The following is a 6,185-nucleotide window of genomic DNA, read 5'->3' as shown; positions in this document are numbered from 1 at the left end:
AAATCCAGATTGCCTCAACAATGTTGAAAGTTGATCTTTATGCCAAAGGGAAAAGAAATAAACATGGACAGAAGGTTACAAGGAATGCTGTTTTTTTTTTCCTGTGAAGGTAGCATGATTGGGAATGACTTATCTGAAGGGAGATATCCACTCCTCATCTGTAGAGTGTGAATCCTTTGAAGGCCTGGTCTATGCTAGGCCCTGAGATACAGAAGAGAAGGAGAAAGTCTGGCACTAAGGTAAGATGAGTGAGGTATTTGCCTTGGGAAGAATTTTAAGGGGATCCCCCCCAAAAAAACAGTAATCAAGATAAACAAAAGTTTTATTGATTTTTGTTTTCAGAAAATTGTAGATTCATATGCTGTTGCCAAAATAATACAGATAGATCCTGTGCACCCTTTACTGTGTTTCCCCAATGGTAATTCTTGCAAAAAATATAGTAAAATATCCCAAAGAGAATATTGACAATGATACAGTCAAGATACAGAACATTTTCACCACTGCAAGCCTCCCTCACATTGCTCTTTTATAGCTACACCTACTTCCCTCTTACCACCATCCTCTTTCTAAACCTTGACAGCCATTAATTTGTTCTCTACTTACACAGTTTTATAATTTCAAGAATGTTACATAATCATATAGTAACTTTTGGAGATTGGCTTTCATTAAGCATAATTATGTTTTCATTGCTGAGTAGTACTCCATGATATGAATGTGCCACAGCTTGTTCAAACATTCATGTATTGAAAACATCTGGTTTATTTCCAGTTCTTGGCTATTAAAAATAAAATGGCTATAAATATATGGATTTGGTATAAACATAAGTTTTATTTTTTGTAAGATTAATGCCTAAGAGTGCATTTACTGGGTTGTACGATAGTTACATGTTTCCTTTTTTAAAAAGAAACTTACAAACTGTTTGCCAGAGTGGCCATACCATTTTACATGCTTACCAACATGATCCAGTTTCTCTGAATCCTTGCCAGCATTTGGTGTTATCACAATTTTTTTTTTATGTTAGACTTTATGATCAGTAGGTAGCAATATCTTATTGTGGTCTTAATTTGTACTTCCCAAGTGGCTAATGATGTTGAATATCTTTTTGTGTACTTAATTGCCATCTGTATATCCTCTTCTATAACATGTTCCTTCATATCTTTTGCCCATTTTCTAATCAGATTGGGTGGTTTTTTTTCTGTTAAATTTTGAGGGTTCTTTATATATTCTAGATGCTAGTTCTTTGTTGACTATGTGGCTTTCAAATATTTTCTTACAGTTTATAGCTTGTTTTTTAATCTTCATTCAACAGAAGTTTTAAATCCTGATAAAGTCCAATTTATCAGTTTCTCCTTTTATGGATTATGCTTTTGTTGTAAATCTAAGAATTATTTGCCTGGCCCTAGATTCCAAGGATTTTCTCCTGTTTTCCTTTCGTAAAATTTTCTAGTTTTACATTTTACATTTAAGTCCATCATCAATTTTGAGTTAATTTTTGCATAAGATGTGAGGCTTAGGTCAAGATTATTTTTTTTTTCCAACAGATATCCACTTAGTCCAGCATCATTTATGGAAAAGACCATTCTTCTTCCACTGAAATGCTTTTGTACTTTTGCCAAAAATAAGTTTGGTATATTTGTTTGGGTCTATTTCTAGGCTTTCTATTCTATTCTATTCTATTCTATTCTATTCTATTCTATTGATTTCTATGTTTATCCCTCCACCAATCAGTGTTAATTACTGTAGCTATCTAATAAATATTGAAAGAGGTTAAAGTGATTTATTTCACTTTAGTATTCTCTTTCAAAATTACTTTTAGCTATTCCTGTTCCTTTGCTTTCCCATTCCAATTTTAGAATTATCTTGTCTCTACCCAATTTTTTTTTCTGTAGTTTGGTATCAACTACATTAAACTTATGAATCAATTTGGAAAGAATCAGTATTTTGTCCCAGTGTTCATCATTAGGCTCTTGTCTTGTTCTTTATGCTTAATTTGCTGTCCAGGTCACCAATCCCTCTACAACAGAGACTTGCTTTTATCTCACAGAAATGTCTGTATCTACCTTCCTCCATTGCTTCCATATCAGAGCTAACTGGAATCTGGTGGCTGGAGCTCTTGTCTCTATGGACACACCATCCTGGAGGTAGCTGTCTTCTGGGATCTTCCAAATATGCACTCTGTTGGAGACTTCTTGCTCTGCATCTCCTGCCTTTTGGGATACTCCTGTTAATTCATGTCACATTCCAACGAGCTCTCTGGTCTGTGGCTTGTCAGTTAATGTTACAAGTCCAGTTTTTTATGTAGGGCCTGAGTCTTCCCCAAACACCCATCTAACACCTTTGTGAATATGTGGTACCAGGTGAATGGGGAGAATTCTTGGTCCTGGTTTCTGGGCCCTTTCAGCCTTACCTGACCCTCCACTCCTAACAGGGCCACACTAGGCAGGGCTTGTAGCTTGGGACTGGAGGATTTATAGTCTAAAAAGGCCCTTTGGCAAAGCTGTTTTTGGCAAGTTAAAGATAAGCATGTTTATCTTAATAGCACTTTTTACTTGTTGCATTTCTTTGGTCTTCAGCCAGGTCCTGCTTACTCTGATCCTCAGTTTCCCTATGTTTAAAATAAGGACAAATAGGACTAAATGACTGTTTTTCAAAATCCAGTAATTTTTAAGCAACAGAGCACTATGTTGAAAAATCTCTTTCATGAAACCCCCAAAATGAAAACAATACTAGCTGAGCTCTAGTTTAACCAGGAGTGAAGTGGTTCCCCTTTACTCTAAATTTTAGGGCTCTCTCAAACCCAATTTGAAAACCATTGATCTAGCTGATTTCTGAGAGGCTTTTGGAGAACTAATATTCACTAGCCTTTGTGTATTTTTCTTTAATATGAAATTTATTGTCAAATTGGATTATTTGTTTTTTTGGGTGTGGAGTATGGTGAGTTCTTTGTAGATTTTGGATACTAGCCCTTTATCTGATATGCCATTTGCAAATATCTTTTCCCATTCTGTCAGTTGCCTTTTAGTTTTGTTGATTTTTTCCTTTGAAGTTCAGAAGCTTTTTGTCTTCGTGAGATCCCAATAGTTCATTTTTGCTTTTAATTCCCTTGCCTTTGGAGATGTGTCAAGTAAGAAATTACTGCAGCTGAGGTCAGAGAGATTTTTTCCTTTTTCCTCTAGGGTTTTGATGGCTTCCTGTCTCACATTCAGGTCCTACATCTATTTTGAGTTTATTTTGGGGTATAGTGTAAGAAAGCGGTCTAGTTTCATTTGTCTGCATGTTGCTGTCCAGTTTTCTGAGCACCATTGGTTAAAGAGAGTGTCTTTGTTCCACTGGATACTCTTTCCTCCTTTGTCGAAGATTAGTTGGCCATACATTTGTGGGTCCAATTCTGGAGTCTCTATTCTATTCCATTGGTCTATGTGTCTGTTTTTGTGCCAATACCATGCTGTCTTGATGATTAAAGAAGCCTTTGTGTGTTAAATAAACCAAGGGAATACAAGGATCAAGAGGGGTAGAAATGTTGAGTCATTCTTTATTCAAGATGTGCTGGTTTAGGGGCGCCTGGGTGGCGCAGTCGGTTAAGCGTCCGACTTCAGCCAGGTCACGATCTCGCGGTCCGTGAGTTCGAGCCCCGCATCAGGCTCTGGGCTGATGGCTCAGAGCCTGGAGCCTGTTTCCGATTCTGTGTCTCCCTCTCTCTCTGCCCCTCCCCCGTTCATGCTCTGTCTCTCTCTGTCTCAAAAATAAATGTTGGAAAAAAAAAAAGATGTGCTGGTTTAGAGGGGTATGGGTTCTAGGAACATGCATGTCTTTGCCTGCCAGAGGGATATTGATTCAAGCTTTCTACTGGTGCCTGAAAAAGACCCAGCTCTGATAATACTTGTCTGGGAAAACCCTCGTGATTCTCCCATTTGGAGTTCCTTAGTCCTTTCTATATGAACCCAGAGCATACTATCAAGTTCTCCCTTATAACACAAATAACAATGTATTACCATTGTTTGTTTACCAGCCCATCTCAAATTAGGCTATGAACTTCCTGAAAGTAGGAACTGCCTTATTTCTCTAGACCTCCAGCCCTTAGAATAACACCCAAAATGGAGAGGTTATTCAATAAACATTTGTTGAAGTGAAATGTTGGATCAAGAAAAAAAGTGTTTCTTGAATTATTTTGTTCCATCCTTGAATACCTTTCCCCCCTACGAAACCCAAATCATCCAAATCATTCTCCAGAAATTTTGTCTAAATTTAAAGAAAGCAAACCATATTAATTAGTCTTCCATAGAGTTAGAATATTGATTTTTAATCTGATTTATGATAAAGTTGAGATGCATTTTTGTGTGCCAATGTGCTATGTGTAGGGTTTATCTAACATTACTTGGTTAATACCAAATAATAGATCAATACCAAATAGCAGATCATATAATCAATGTGTATAGTATCTTAATGGCCATTTTATAAGACCAGGAACAAAATTGCCCTACTTTTTTTAAAAGCTTATTTAGTTTTGAGAGAAAAAGAGAGGGAGAGAGGGAGAGGCAGGGAGAGGGAGAGGGAGAGAGAAAATCCCAAGCAGGCTCCATACTGTCAGCACAGAGCCCATTGCAGGGCTCAATTTCACAAATTGTGAGGTCATGACCTGAGCCAAAATCAAGAGTCAGATGGTTAACTGACTGAGTCACCCAGGTGCCCCTATAATTTCCATATTTTAAAATAATCTCAGAAATTTAAATATTTTGTATCTTCAATTTTATGACAGATTGGTGACCACATCATTAATGTACTTATTTGGCATTTTCATTCCTAAGCAGATAGGCACAATTCTTCCTTTCAATACTTAGTATTTGGAGGATAATGGGAACCTGACTGGTGGGGGAGCTAGGTTGTCAATGGTGGTAAATAAAAAGGTGAAAAGTTCATTGAAAAATATCCATCTTAATATAATAGCAAATATTTCTATATTGCTTACTGGTTTTAAGCCAGTTCCAAATATTAACTCAAGTTAATTCTCATTGCAACTCTGAAAGGTAGTTATAATGACCATCATACCAGATGAGAAGAACAAAATTCAGATAAACTAAGTGATTTGTCCATAAGTCAAACAGCTAAACATATTGGAGCACAGACATGCAGCCTAACTGCAGAGTCTGGGTGACTCACCACCGTGCATACTACTACTGGGCTAAGAAAGGAAAGGATAAATGGGGCAGTCAGGTTGGGCAATTATATGGGGTCTATGCAGGGGGATTTTGAAAACTCAGGAAAAGATATTTGTCTTTTCACTTATCTCCCAAACTATTCACTTAAAGATGCCTGAGGTTTCATTTATTGAGATTCATTCCTTTCACTTAAGATTTGGTCTGCTGTTCATAATGCAACCAACCCCTGGGTGAGGTAACACTAAGAATTAGGAGTTATTTTTATTTTCCTAGTCTGTTTTTATTTGTATTTTATGCATATCACTTTGCATTATATAGCTTCAATCTTTATATAGTTAAATCTGTCCATATTTTCCTTTGGGGTTGTTTTTCTTGTCATGGTGGCTTTACAAGTTATCATCCTTCTGAGACTCTACTATAATTAAAGGTGGTGGTTTTTTTTGGCCCTATATTAAGGGGGAGAAAATAACTCTAACCTTCACATCATATGCTGCCCTGTCCATTTTGAGATCTCTAAATAAACCTCTATCATTGTTTTCTTATGCATAAATTAAGAAAAACTATTTATCATTTTTTATGCTCTGCTCCTATTTCTGTTCACTAAATTCTCTCCAAATTTGGGGAAACAAAGCAACTCTGAGAATTTGGAGAAGTGGAGAGGACAGTAAAAGGTATTAACAGGTACTGAATGCCTACTATATTTCAATCATTGTACAGGGTGCTTTTTCATACCTTATCTTTTTTCATTTAATCCTTAAACATCTGTATGAGGAGGAGGAGGAGCCTATGGGTGCTTGCAAGGTGCCCCAAACTGGGAAAAATGTGATTCAGCCCTTCTACAAGCCCAGCTCCATACTTGGTCCTTGAGATATAAAGCAGACACTTAGTAATGAGAGCCTGAAGGTCATTTGAGCTAGACATACAGTTTGGTCTTCCTCAAAGAGGTAAGAATTGAAGGAAGTGGGAGGGGTGTTATCAGTTCTCTGATGGAGAAAGCAGAAGAAAAAAAAAGAAATTTGATGTCAATAC

At 36.8% G+C, this 6,185-nt stretch overlaps 1 protein-coding gene across 1 annotated transcript in view; it reads left to right on the top strand.

Moving 5' to 3' along the window:
- Nucleotides 1–221: 221 nt before the first annotated feature.
- Nucleotides 222–6,185, top strand: part of ZC4H2 (zinc finger C4H2-type containing) — a 42,643-nt gene continuing 36,679 nt past the window's right edge. Inside the window, exon 1 of the mRNA XM_047844920.1 lies at nucleotides 222–239. The gene's annotated coding sequence lies outside the window, so the exon portion shown is untranslated. The remainder of the gene's footprint in view (nucleotides 240–6,185) is intronic.

The sequence above is a fragment of the Prionailurus viverrinus genome, chromosome X (genome assembly GCF_022837055.1).
Source record: "Prionailurus viverrinus isolate Anna chromosome X, UM_Priviv_1.0, whole genome shotgun sequence".
Classification (NCBI taxonomy): Eukaryota; Metazoa; Chordata; class Mammalia; order Carnivora; family Felidae; genus Prionailurus; species Prionailurus viverrinus.
The sequence above is the reverse complement of the archived record's forward strand: the minus strand, read 5'-3'. Positions and strand labels throughout refer to the sequence as shown.